Source organism: Scyliorhinus torazame, chromosome 22, assembly GCF_047496885.1.
Source record: "Scyliorhinus torazame isolate Kashiwa2021f chromosome 22, sScyTor2.1, whole genome shotgun sequence".
NCBI lineage: Eukaryota > Metazoa > Chordata > Chondrichthyes > Carcharhiniformes > Scyliorhinidae > Scyliorhinus > Scyliorhinus torazame.
This window is the reverse complement of record NC_092728.1, coordinates 34,292,716-34,308,111: the sequence shown is the minus strand read 5'-3', so window position 1 is coordinate 34,308,111 and position 15,396 is coordinate 34,292,716. Positions and strand designations below refer to the sequence as shown.

General features: G+C 57.1%; 1 protein-coding gene across 1 annotated transcript in view; it reads left to right on the top strand.

Annotated features, from left to right (window-relative positions):
* LOC140398998 (protein AMBP-like) overlaps positions 1-15,396 on the top strand; it is a 322,967-nt gene that overhangs the window by 166,833 nt on the left and 140,738 nt on the right. The gene's annotated exons all lie outside the window — the stretch shown is intronic.

Sequence of the window (15,396 nt, the reverse complement as noted above, 5' to 3'; positions counted from 1 at the left end):
AACACCAGATTCCCCTGCCTGACAGAGAGATCACCAGATTCCACTGTCTGGCAGTCTCACCACCAGATTCCCCTGCCTGCCAGAGAGACCACCAGATTCCCCTGCCTGACAGAGAGACCACCAGATTCCCCTGCCTGACAGAGAGACCACCAGATCACCATGCAAGACAGCGAGACCACCAGATTCCCCTGCCTGAAAGAGAGACCACCGGATTCCCCTGCCTGACGGAGAGACCACCAGATTCCCCTGCCTGAAAGCGAGACCGCCAGATTCCCCTGCCTGGCAGAGAGACCACTAGATTCCCCAGCCTGACAGACTCAACACCAGGTCACCATGCCTGACAGACTCAACACCAGATTCCCCTGCCTGACAGAGAGACCACCAGATTCCCCTGCATGACAGAGATACCACCAGAGACCCCTGCCTGACAGAGAGACCACCAGATTCCCCTGCCTGACAGAGAGACTACCAGATCCCTCTGCCTGACAGAGAGACCACCAGATTCCCCTGCCTACCAGACTCAACGCCAGATTCCCCTGCCTGACAGTGAGACCACCAGATCCCGCTGCCTACCAGGCTCACCACCCGATTCCCCTGCCTGACAGAGAGACCGCCAGATTCCCCTGCCTGACGAAAAGACCACCAGATTCCTCTGCCTGACAGAGAGACCACCAGATTCCCCTGCCTGGCATAGAGACCACTAGATTCCCCTGCCTGACAGAGAGACCGCCAGATTCCCCTGCCTGGCAGAGAGACCACCAGATTTCCCTGCCTGACAGAGAGACCACCAGATTCCTCTGCCTGACAGAGAGACCACCAGATTCCCCTGCCTGACAGAGAGACCACCAGATTCCCCTGCCTGACAGAGAGACCACTAGATTCCCCTGCATGACAGAGAGACCACCAGATTCCCCTGTCTGACAGAGAGACCACCAGATTACCCTGTCTGACAGAGAGACCACCAGATTCCCCTGCCTGACAGACTCAACGCCAGATTCCCTTGCCTGACAGAGAGACCACCAGATTCCCCTGCCTGACAGAGAGACCACCAGATTCCCCTGCCTGACAGAGAGACCACCAGATTCCCCTGTCTGACAGAGAGACCACCAGATTCCCCTGTCTGACAGAGAGACCACCAGATTCCCCTGCCTGACAGACTCAACACCAGATTCCCTTGCCTGACAGAGAGACCACCAGATTCCCCTGCCTGACAGAGAGACCACCAGATTCCCCTGTCTGACAGAGAGACCACCAGATTCCCCTGTCTGACAGAGAGACCACCAGATTCCCCTGCCTTACAGATTCAACACCAGATTCCCCTGCCTGACAGAGAGACCACCAGATCCCCCTGCCTGACAGCGAGACGACCAGATTCCCCTGCTTGACAGACTCACCACCAGATTCCCCTGCCTGACAAACTCGCAACCAGATTCCCCTGCCTGACAGAGAGACCACCAGATTCCCCTGCCTGACAGAGAGACCACCAGATTCTCCTGCCTGACAGAGAGACCACCAGATTCCCCTGTCTGACAGAGAGACCACCAGATCCCCCTGCCTGACAGAGAGACCACTAGATTCCCCTGTCTGACAGAGAGACCACCAGATCCCCCTGCCTGACAGCGAGACCACGAGATTCCCCTGCTTGACAGACTCACCACCAGATTCCCCTGCCTGACAAACTCGCAACTAGATTCCCCTGCCTGACAGAGAGACCACCAGATTCCCTTGCCTTACAGAGAGACCACCAGATCCCCCTGCCTGACAGAGAGACCACCAGATTCCCCTGCCTGACAGAGAGACCACCAGATTCCCCTGCCTGACAGAGAGACCACCAGATTCCCCTGTCTGACAGAGAGACCACCAGATTCCCCTGCCTGACAGACTCAACACCAGGTTCCCCTGCCTGACAGAGAGACCTCCAGATTCCCGTGCCTGACAGAGAGACCACCAGATTCCCCTGCCTGACAGAGAGACCACCAGATTCTCCTGCCTGACAGAGAGACCACCAGATTCCCCTGCCTGACAGACTCAACACCAGAATCACCTGCCTGACATAGAGACCACCAGATTCCCCTGCCTGACAGACTCAACACCAGATTCTCTTGCCTGACAGAGAGACCACCAGATTCCCCTGCCTGACAGACTCAACACCAGAATCCCCTGTCTGACAGAGAGACCACCAGATTCCCCCTGCCTGACAGAGAGACCACCAGATTCCCCTGCCTGACAGACTCAACACCAGATTCTCCTGCCTGACAGACTCACCACCAGATTCCCCTGCCTGACAGACTCAACACCAGAATCCCCTGCCTGACAGAGAGACCACCAGATTCCCCCTGCCTGACAGCGAGACCACCAGATTCCCTGCCTGACAGAGAGACCACCAGATTCCCCTGCCTGACAGAGAGACCACCAGATTCCCCTGCCTGACAGAGAGACCACCAGATTCCGCTGCCTGACAGAGAGACCACCAGATTCCCCTGCCTGACAGAGAGACCACCAGATTCCCCTGTCTGACAGAGAGACCACCAGATTCCCCTGCCTGACAAAGAGAACACCAGATTCCACTGCCTGACAGAGAGACCACTAGATTCCCCTGCCTGACAGACTCACCACCAGATTCCCCTGCCTGACAGACTCAACACCAGATTCCCCTGCCTGACAGAGAGATCACCAGATTCCACTGTCTGGCAGTCTCACCACCAGATTCCCCTGCCTGCCAGAGAGACCACCAGATTCCCCTGCCTGACAGAGAGACCACCAGATTCCCCTGCCTGACAGAGAGACCACCAGATCACCATGCAAGACAGCGAGACCACCAGATTCCCCTGCCTGAAAGAGAGACCACCGGATTCCCCTGCCTGACGGAGAGACCACCAGATTGCCCTGCCTGAAAGCGAGACCGCCAGATTCCCCTGCCTGGCAGAGAGACCACTAGATTCCCCAGCCTGACAGACTCAACACCAGGTCACCATGCCTGACAGACTCAACACCAGATTCACCTGCCTGACAGAGAGACCACCAGATTCCCCTGCCTGACAGAGAGACCACCAGATTCCCCTGCATGACAGAGATACCACCAGAGACCCCTGCCTGACAGAGAGACCACCAGATTCCCCTGTCTGACAGAGAGACCACTAGATTCCCCAGCCTGACAGACTCAACACCAGGTCACCATGCCTGACAGACTCAACACCAGATTCACCTGCCTGACAGAGAGACCACCAGATTCCCCTGCCTGACAGAGAGACCACCAGATTCCCCTGCATGACAGAGATACCACCAGAGACCCCTGCCTGACAGAGAGACCACCAGATTCCCCTGTCTGACAGACTACCAGATCCCTCTGCCTGACAGAGAGACCACCAGATTCCCCTGCCTACCAGACTCAACGCCAGATTCCCCTGCCTGACAGTGAGACCACCAGATCCCGCTGCCTACCAGGCTCACCACCCGATTCCCCTGCCTGACAGAGAGACCACCAGATTCCCCTGCCTGGCATAGAGACCACTAGATTCCCCTGCCTGACAGAGAGACCACCAGATTCCCCTGCCTGGCAGAGAGACCACCAGATTTCCCTGCCTGACAGAGAGACCACCAGATTCCTCTGCCTGACAGAGAGACCACCAGATTCCCCTGCCTGACAGAGAGACCACCAGATTCCCCTGCCTGACAGAGAGACCACTAGATTCCCCTGCATGACAGAGAGACCACCAGATTCCCCTGTCTGACAGAGAGACCACCAGATTACCCTGCCTGACAGAGAGACCACCAGATTCCCCTGCCTGACAGACTCAACACCAGATTCCCTTGCCTGACAGAGAGACCACCAGATTCCCCTGTCTGACAGAGAGACAACCAGATTCCCCTGCCTGACAGAGAGACCACCAGATTCCCCTGTCTGACAGAGAGACCACCAGATTCCCCTTTCTGACAGAGATACCACCAGATTCCCCTGCCTGACAGACTCAACACCAGATTCCCTTGCCTGACAGAGAGACCACCAGATTCCCCTGAATGACAGAGAGACCACCAGATTCCCCTGTCTGACAGAGAGACCACCAGATTCCCCTGCCTTACAGATTCAACACCAGATTCCCCTGCCTGACAGAGAGACCACCAGATCCCCCTGCCTGACAGCGAGACGACCAGATTCCCCTGCTTGACAGACTCACCACCAGATTCCCCTGCCTGACAAACTCGCAACCAGATTCCCCTGCCTGACAGAGAGACCACCAGATTCCCCTGCCTGACAGAGAGACCACCAGATTCTCCTGCCTGACAGAGAGACCACCAGATTCCCCTGTCTGACAGAGAGACCACCAGATCCCCCTGCCTGACAGAGAGACCACTAGATTCCCCTGTCTGACAGAGAGACCACCAGATCCCCCTGCCTGACAGCGAGACCACGAGATTCCCCTGCTTGACAGACTCACCACCAGATTCCCCTGCCTGACAAACTCGCAACTAGATTCCCCTGCCTGACAGAGAGACCACCAGATTCCCTTGCCTTACAGAGAGACCACCAGATCCCCCTGCCTGACAGAGAGACCACCAGATTCCCCTGCCTGACAGAGAGACCACCAGATTCCCCTGCCTGACAGAGAGACCACCAGATTCCCCTGTCTGACAGAGAGACCACCAGATTCCCCTGCCTGACAGACTCAACACCAGGTTCCCCTGCCTGACAGAGAGACCTCCAGATTCCCGTGCCTGACAGAGAGACCACCAGATTCCCCTGCCTGACAGAGAGACCACCAGATTCTCCTGCCTGACAGAGAGACCACCAGATTCCCCTGCCTGACAGACTCAACACCAGAATCACCTGCCTGACATAGAGACCACCAGATTCCCCTGCCTGACAGACTCAACACCAGATTCTCTTGCCTGACAGAGAGACCACCAGATTCCCCTGCCTGACAGACTCAACACCAGAATCCCCTGTCTGACAGAGAGACCACCAGATTCCCCCTGCCTGACAGAGAGACCACCAGATTCCCCTGCCTGACAGACTCAACACCAGATTCTCCTGCCTGACAGACTCACCACCAGATTCCCCTGCCTGACAGACTCAACACCAGAATCCCCTGCCTGACAGAGAGACCACCAGATTCCCCCTGCCTGACAGCGAGACCACCAGATTCCCTGCCTGACAGAGAGACCACCAGATTCCCCTGCCTGACAGAGAGACCACCAGATTCCCCTGCCTGACAGAGAGACCACCAGATTCCGCTGCCTGACAGAGAGACCACCAGATTCCCCTGCCTGACAGAGAGACCACCAGATTCCCCTGTCTGACAGAGAGACCACCAGATTCCCCTGCCTGACAAAGAGAACACCAGATTCCACTGCCTGACAGAGAGACCACTAGATTCCCCTGCCTGACAGACTCACCACCAGATTCCCCTGCCTGACAGACTCAACACCAGATTCCCCTGCCTGACAGAGAGACCACCAGATCCCCCTGCCTGACACAGAGACCACCAGATTCTCCTGCCTGACAGAGAGACCACCAGATTCCCCTGCCTGACAGAGGGACCACCAGGTTCCCCTGCCTGACAGAGATACCACCAGATTCCCCTGTCTGACAGACTCAACACCAGATTCACCTGCCTGACAGAGAGACCACCAGATTCCCCTGTCTGACAGAGAGACCACCAGATTCCCCTGCCTACAGACTCAATGCCAGATTCACCTGCCTGACAGATAGACCACCAGATTCCCCTGCCTGACAGAGAGACCACCAGATTCCCCTGCCTGACAGAGAGACAACCAGAACCCCCTGCATGACAGAGAGACCACCAGATTCCCCTGCCTGACAGAGAGACCGCCAGATTCCCCTGCCTGACAGAGAGACCACCAGATTCCCCTGCCTGACAGAGAGACCACCAGGTTCCTCTGCCTGACAGAGATACCACCAGATTCCCCTGCCTGGCAGACTCAACACCAGATTCCCCTGCCTGACAGAGAGATTATCAGATTCCACTGCCTGGCAGTCTCACCACCAGATTCCCCTGCCTACCAGAGAGACCACCAGATTCCCCTGCCTGACAGAGAGACCACCAGATTCCCCTGCCTGACAGAGAGACCACCAGATTCCCAGCCTGACAGAGAGACCACCAGATTTCCCTGCCTGACAGGCTCAACACCAGATTCCCCTGCCTGACAGATAGACCACCAGATTCACCTGCCTGACAGAGAGACCACCAGATCACCATGCAAGGCAGAGAGACCACCGGAATCCCGTGCCTGACGGAGAGACCACCAGATTCCCCTGCCTGAAAGAGAGACCGCCAGATACCCCTGCCTGACAGAGAGACCACCAGGTTCCCCTGCCTGACAGAGAGACCACCAATTTCCCCTGTCTGGCAGAGAGACCACCAGATTCCCCTGCCTGACAGACTCAACACCAGATCCCCCTGCCTGACAGAGAGACCACCAGATTCCCCTGCCTGACAGAGAGACCACCAGATTCCCCTGCCTGACAGAGAGACCACCAGATCCCCCTGCCTGACAGAGAGACCACCAGATTCCCCTGCCTCACAGAGAGCCCACCAGATTCCCCTGCCTGACAGACTCAACACCAGATTCCCCCTGCCTGACAGAGAGACCACCAGATTCCCCTGCCTGACAGGGAGACCACCAGATTCCCCTGCCTGACAGAGAGACCACCAGATTCCCCTGCCTGACAGAGAGACCACCAGATTCCCCTGCCTGACAGAGAGACCACCAGATTCCCCTGCCTGACAGAGAGACCACCAGATTCTCCTGCCTGACACAGAGACCACCAGATTCCCCTGCCTGACAGAGAGACCACAAGATACCCCGACCTACAGACTCAATGCCAGATTCCCCTGCCTGACAGATAGACCACCAGATTCCCCTGCCTGACAGAGAGACCACCAGATCTCCCTGCCTGACATAGAGACCACCAGATTCCCCTGCCTGACAGAGAGACCACCAGATTCCCCTGCCTGACAGAGGGACTACCAGATTCCCCTGCCTGACAGAGAGACCACCAGATTGCCCTGCCGACAGACTCAACACCAGATTCCCATGCCTGACAGAGAGATCACCAGATTCCACTGCCTGGCAGTCTCACCACCAGATTCCCCTGCCTGCCAGAGAGACCACCAGACTCCCCTGCCTGACAGAGAGACCACCAGATTCCTCTGCCTGACAGAGATACCACAAGATTCCCCTGCCTGACAGACTCAACACCAGATTCCCCTGCCTGCCAGAGAGACTAACAGATTCCCCTGCCTGACAGAGAGACCACCAGATTCCCCTGCCTGACAGAGAGACCACCAGATTCCCCTGCCTGACAGAGAGACCACCAGATTTCCCTGCCTGACAGAGAGACCGCAGGATTCACCTGCCTGACAGAGCGACCACCAGATTCCCCTGTCTGACAGAGAGACCACCAGATTCCCCTGCCTGACAGAGAGACCACCGGATCACCATGCCTGACAGAGAGACCACCAGATTCCCCTGCCTGAAAGAGAGACCACCGGATTCCCCTGCCTGACGGAGAGACCACCAGATTCCCCTGCCTGAAAGAGAGACCGCCAGATACCCCTGCCTGACAGAGAGACCACCAGATTCCTCTGCCTGACAGAGAGACCACTAGGTTCACATGCCTGACAGAGAGACCACCAGATTCACCTGCCTGACAGAGAGAACACCAGATTTACCTGCCTGACAGAGAGACCACCAGATTCCCCTGTCTGACAGAGAGACCACCAGATTCCCCTGCCTGACAGAGAGACCACCAGATCACCATGCCTGACAGAGAGACCACCACATTCCCCTGCCTGAAAGAGAGACCACCGGATTCCCCTGCCTGACGGAGAGACCACCAGATTCCCCTGCCTGAAAGAGAGACCGCCAGATACCCCTGCCTGACAGAGAGACCACCAGATTCCTGTGCCTGACAGATTGACCACTAGATTCTCCTGCCTGACAGACTCACCACCAGATTCCCCTGTCTGACAGAGAGACCACCAGATTCACATGCCTGACAGAGAGACCACCAGATTCCCCTGCCTGACAGACTCAACACCAGATTCCCCTGCCTGGCAGAGAGACCACCGGATTCCACTGCCTGGCAGACTCAACACCAGATTCCCCTACCTGACAGAGAGGCCACCAGATTCCCCTGCCTGACAGACTCAACACCAGATTCCCCTGCCTGACAGAGAGACCACCAGATTCCCCTGCCTGACACAGAGACCACCAGATTCCCCTGCCTGACAGAGAGACCACCAGATTCCCCTGCCTGACAGAGAGACCACCAGATTCCCCTGCCTGACAGAGAGACCACCAGATTTCCCTGCCTGACAGAGAGACCGCAGGATTCACCTGCCTGACAGAGCGACCACCAGATTCCCCTGTCTGACAGAGAGACCACCAGATTCCCCTGCCTGACAGAGAGACCACCGGATCACCATGCCTGACAGAGAGACCACCAGATTCCCCTGCCTGAAAGAGAGACCACCGGATTCCCCTGCCTGACGGAGAGACCACCAGATTCCCCTGCCTGAAAGAGAGACCGCCAGATACCCCTGCCTGACAGAGAGACCACCAGATTCCTCTGCCTGACAGAGAGACCACTAGATTCACATGCCTGACAGAGAGACCACCAGATTCCCCGGTCTGACAGAGAGACCACCAGATTCCCCTGCATGACAGAGAGACCACCAGATTCACCTGCCTGACAGAGAGAACACCAGATTTACCTGCCTGACAGAGAGACCACCAGATTCCCCTGTCTGACAGAGAGACCACCAGATTCCCCTGCCTGACAGAGAGACCACCAGATCACCATGCCTGACAGAGAGACCACCACATTCCCCTGCCTGAAAGAGAGACCACCGGATTCCCCTGCCTGACGGAGAGACCACCAGATTCCCCTGCCTGAAAGAGAGACCGCCAGATACCCCTGCCTGACAGAGAGACCACCAGATTCCTGTGCCTGACAGATTGACCACTAGATTCTCCTGCCTGACAGACTCACCACCAGATTCCCCTGTCTGACAGAGAGACCACCAGATTCACATGCCTGACAGAGAGACCACCAGATTCCCCTGCCTGACAGACTCAACACCAGATTCCCCTGCCTGGCAGAGAGACCACCGGATTCCACTGCCTGGCAGACTCAACACCAGATTCCCCTACCTGACAGAGAGGCCACCAGATTCCCCTGCCTGACAGACTCAACACCAGATTCCCCTGCCTGACAGAGAGACCACCAGATTCCCCTGCCTGACACAGAGACCACCAGATTCCCCTGCCTGACAGAGAGACCACCAGATTCCCCTGCCTGACAGAGAGACCACCAGATTCCCCTGCCTGGCAAAGAGACCACCAGATTCCCCTGCCTGACAGAGAGACCACCAGATTCCTCTGCCTGACAGAGAGACCACTAGATTCCCCTGCCTGACAAAGAGACCACCAGATTCTCCTGCCTGACAGAGTCACCACTAGATTCTCCTGTGTTACAGACTCACCACCAGATTCGCCGCCTGACAGAGAGACCACCAGATTCCCCTGCCTGACAGAGAGACCACCAGATCCCCCTGCCTGACAGAGAGACCACCAGATTCCCCGCCTGACAGAGAGACCACCAGATTCCCCTGCCTGACAGAGAGACCACCAGATTCCCTTGCCTGACAGAGAGACCTGCAGATTCCCCTGCCTGACAGAGAGACTACCAGATTCCCCTGTCTGACAGAGAGACCACCAGATTCACCTGCCTGACAGAGAGACCACCAGATTCCCCTGTCTCACAGAGAGACCACCAGATTCCCCTGCCTGACAGAGAGACCACCAGGTTCCCCTGCCCGACAGAGAGACCACCAGATTCCCCTGCCTGACAGAGAGACCACCAGATTCCCCTGCCTGACAGAGAGACCACCAGATTCCCCTGCCTGACAGAGAGACCAGCAGATTCCCCTGCCTGACAGAGAGACCACCAGATTCCCCTGCCTGACAGAGAGACCACCAGATTCCCCTGCCTGACAGAGAGACCACCAGATTCCCCTGCCTGACAGAGATACCACCACATTCCCCTGTCTGACAGACTCAACACCAGATTCACCTGCCTGACAGAGAGACCACCAGATTCCCCTGTCTGACAGAGATACCACCAGATTCCCCTGCCTACAGACTCAATGCCAGATTCCCCTGCCTGACAGATAGACCACCAGATTCCCCTGCGTGACAGAGAGACCACCAGATTCCCCTGCCTGACAGAGAGACAACCAGACCCCCCTGCCTGACAGAGAGACCACCAGATTCCCCTGCCTGACAGAGAGACCGCCAGATTCCCCTGCCTGACAGAGAGACCACCAGATTCCCCTGCCTGACAGAGAGACCACCAGATTCCTCTGCCTGACAGAGATACCACCAGATTCCCCTGCCTGACAGACTCAACACCAGATTCCCCTGCCTGACAGAGAGATCACCAGATTCCCCTGCCTACCAGAGAGACCACCAGATTCCCCTGCCTGACAGAGAGACCACCAGATTCCCCTGCCTGACAGAGAGACCACCAGATTCCCTGCCTGACAGTGAGACCACCAGATTCCCCTGCCTGACAGGCTCAACACCAGATTCCCCTGCCTGACAGATAGACCACCAGTTCACCTGCCTGACAGAGACCACCAGATCACCATGCAAGACAGAGAGACCACCGGAATCCCGTGCCTGACGGAGAGACCACCAGATTCCCCTGCCTGAAAGAGAGACCGCCAGATACCCCTGCCTGACAGAGAGACCACCAGGTTCCCCTGCCTGACAGAGAGACCACCAATTTCCCCTGTCTGGCATAGAGACCACCAGATTCCCCTGCCTGACAGACTCAACACCAGATCCCCCTGCCTGACAGAGAGACCACCAGATTCCCCTGCCTGACAGAGAGACCACCAGATTCCCCTGCCTGACAGAGAGACCACCAGATCCCCCTGCCTGACAGAGAGACCACCAGATTCCCCTGCCTGACAGAGAGACCACCAGATCCCCCTGTCTGACAGAGAGACCACCAGATTCCCCTGTCTGACAGAGAGACTACCAGATCCCTCTGCCTGACAGAGAGACCACCAGATTCCCCTGCCTGGCAGAGAGACCACCAGATTCCCCTGCCTGACAGAGAGACCACCAAATTCCCCTGCCTGACAGAGAGACCACCAGATTCCCCTGCCTGACAGAGAGACCACCAGATTCCCCTGCCTGACAGACTCAACACCAGATTCCACTGCCTGACAGAGAGACCACCAGATTCTCCTGCCTGACAGAGAGACCACCAGATTCCCCTGCCTGACAGAGAGACCACCAGATTCCTCTGCCTTACAGAGAAGCCACTAGATTCCCCTGCCTACCAGACTCACCACCAGATTCCCCTGCCTGACAGAGAGACCACCAATTTCCCCTGCCTGACAAAGAGACCACCAGATTCACCTGCCTGACAGAGAGACCACTAGATTCTCCTGCCTGACAGAGAGACCGCCAGATTCCCCTGACTGACAAAGAGACCACCAGATTCCCCTGCCTGACAGAGAGACCACTAGATTCTCCTGCCTGACAGACTCACCACCAGATTCCCCTGCCTGACAGAGAGACCACCAGATTCCCCTGCCTGACAGAGAGACAACCAGATTCACCTGCCTGACAGAGAGACCACCAGATTCCCCTGCCTGACAGTGAGACCACCAGATTCCTCTGCCTGACAGACTCACCACCAGATTCCCCTGCCTGACAGACTCAGCACCAGATTCACCTGCCTGACAGAGAGACCACCAGATTTCCCTGCCTGACAGACTCAACACCAGATTCCCCTGCCTGACAGATAGACCACCAGATTCCCCCTGCCTGACAGAGAGACCACCAGATTTCCCTGCCTGACAGGCTCAACACCAGATTCCCCTGCCTGACAGAGAGACCACCAGATTCCCCTGCCTGACAGAGAGACCACCAGATCACCATGCCTGACAGAGAGACCACCAGATTCCCCTGCCTGAAAAAGAGACCACCGGATTCCCCTGCCTGACGGAGAGACCACCAGATTCCCCTGCCTGAAAGAGAGACCACCGGATACCCCTGCCTGACAGACTCAACACCAGATTCCCCTGCCTGACAGAGAGACCACCAGATTCCCCTGTCTGACAGAGAGACCACCAGATTCCCCTGCCTGACAGACTCAACACCAGATTCCCCTGCCTGACAGAGAGACCACCAGATTCCCCTGCCTGACAGAGAGACCACCAGATTCCCCTGCCTGACAGAGAGACCACCAGATTCCCTGCCTGACAGAGAGACCACCAGATTCCCCTGCCTGACAGACTCAACACCAGATTCCCCTGCCTGCCAGAGAGACCACCAGATTCACCTGCCTGACAGAGAGACCACCAGATTCCCCTGCCTGACAGAGAGACCACCAGATTCCCATCGGATTCCCCTGCCTGACGGAGAGACTACCAGATCCCCCTGTCTGACAGAGATACCACAAGATTCCCCTGCCTGACAGACTCAACACCAGATTCCCCTGCCTGCCAGAGAGACTACCAGATCCCTCTGCCTGACAGAGAGACCACCAGATTCCCCTGCCTGGCAGAGAGACCACCAGATTCCCCTGCCTGGCAGAGAGACCACCAGATTCCCCTGCCTGGCAGAGAGACCACCAGATTCCCCTGCCTGACAGAGAGACCACCAGATTCCCCTGCGTGACAGTCTCATCGCCAGATTCCCCTGCCTGACAGAGAGACCACCAGATTCCCCTGCCTGACAGAGAGACCACTAAATTCCCCTGCCTACCAGACTCACAAATAGATTTCCCTGCCTGACAGAGAGACCACCAGATTCCCCTGCCTGACAGAGAGACCACCAGATTCCCCTGCCTGACAGAGAGACCACCAGATTCCCCTGCCTGACAGAGAGACCACCACATTCCCCTGCCTGACAGAGAGACCACCAGATTCCCCTGCCTGACAGAGAGACCACCAGATTCCCCCTGCCTGACAGAGAGACCACCAGATTCCCCTGCCTGACAGAGAGACCACCAGATTCCCCTGCCTGACAGAGAGACCACAAGATACCCCTGCCTACAGACTCAATGCCAGATTCCCCTGCCTGACAGAGAGACCACCAGATTCCCCTGCCTGACAGAGAGACCACCAGATTCCTCTGCCTGACAGAGATACCACCAGATTCCCCTGCCTGACAGACTCAACACCAGATTCCCCTGCCTGACAGAGAGATCACCAGATTCCACTGTCTGGCAGTCTCACCACCAGATTCCCCTGCCTGCCAGAGAGACCACCAGATTCCCCTGCCTGACAGAGAGACCACCAGATTCCCCTGCCTGACAGAGAGACCACCAGATCACCATGCAAGACAGAGAGACCACCAGATTCCCCTGCCTGAAAGAGAGACCACCGCATTCCCCTGCCTGACGGAGAGACCACCAGATTCCCCTGCCTGAAAGCGAGACCGCCAGATTCCCCTGCCTGGCAGAGAGACCACTAGATTCCCCAGCCTGAGAGACTCAACACCAGGTCACCATGCCTGACAGACTCAACACCAGATTCACCTGCCTGACAGAGAGACCACCATATTCCCCTGCCTGACAGAGAGACCACCAGATTCCCCTGCCTGACAGAGATACCACCAGAGACCCCTGCCTGACAGAGAGACCACCAGATTCCCCTGCCTGACAGAGAGACTACCAGATCCCTCTGCCTGACAGAGAGACCACCAGATTCCCCTGCCTGGCAGAGAGACCACCAGATTCCCCTGCCTGACAGAGAGACCACCAGATTCCCCTGCCTGACAGAGAGACCACCAGATTCCCCTGCCTGACAGAGAGACCACCAGATTCCCCTGCCTGATAGACTCAACACCAGATTCCCCTGCCTGACAGAGAGACCACCAGATCCCACTACCTGACAGACTCACCACCAGATCCCCCTGCCTACCAGACTCAACGCCAGATTCCCCTGCCTGACAGAGAGACCACCAGATCCCCCTGCCTACCAGGCTCACCACCCGATTCCCCTGCCTGACAGAGAGACCGCCAGATTCCCCTGCCTGACAAAAAGACCACCAGATTCCTCTGCCTGACAGAGAGACCACCAGATTCCCCTGCCTGGCATAGAGACCACTAGATTCCCCTGCCTGACAGAGAGACCACCAGATTCCCCTGCCTGGCAGAGAGACCACCAGATTTCCCTGCCTGACAGAGAGACCACCAGATTCCTCTGCCTGACAGAGAGACCACCAGATTCCCCTGCCTGACAGAGAGACCACCAGATTCCCCTGCCTGACAGAGAGACCACTAGATTCCCCTGCCTGACAGAGAGACCACCAGATTCCCTTGCCTGACAGAGAGACCACCAGATTCCCCTGCCTGACAGAGAGACCACCAGATTCCCCTGCCTGACAGAGAGACCACCAGATTCACCTGTCTGACAGAGAGACCACCAGATTCCCCTGTCTGACAGAGAGACCACCAGATTCCCCTGCCTGACAGACTCAACACCAGATTCCCTTGCCTGACAGAGAGACCACCAGATTCCCCTGCCTGACAGAGAGACCACCAGATTCCCCTGTCTGACAGAGAGACCACCAGATTCCCCTGCCTTACAGATTCAACACCAGATTCCCCTGCCTGACAGAGAGACCACCAGATCCCCCTGCCTGACAGCGAGACCACCAGATTCCCCTGCTTGACAGACTCACCACCAGATTCCCCTGCCTGACAAACTCGCAACCAGATTCCCCTGCCTGACAGAGAGACCACCAGATTCCCCTGCCTGACAGAGAGACCACCAGGTTCTCCTGCCTGACAGAGAGACCACCAGATTCCCCTGTCTGACAGAGAGACCACCAGATCCCCCTGCCTGACAGAGAGACCACTAGATTCCCCTGCCTGACAGAGAGACCACCAGATCCCCCTGCCTGACAGCGAGACCACCAGATTCCCCTGCTTGACAGACTCACCACCAGATTCCCCTGCCTGACAAACTCGCAACTACATTCCCCTGCCTGACAGAGAGACCACCAGATTCCCTTGCCTGACAGAGAGACCACCAGATCCCCCTGCCTGACAGAGAGACCACCAGATTCCCCTGCCTGACAGAGAGACCACCAGATTCCCCTGCCTGACAGAGAGACCACCAGATTCCCCTGTCTGACAGAGAGACCACCAGATTCCCCTGCCTGACAGACTCAACACCAGGTTCCCCTGCCTGACAGAGAGACCTCCAGATTCCCGTGCCTGACAGAGAGACCACCAGATTCCCCTGCCTGACAGAGAGACCACCAGATTCTCCTGCCTGACAGAGAGACCACCAGATTCCCCTGCCTGACAGACTCAACACCAGAATCCCCTGCCTGACAGAG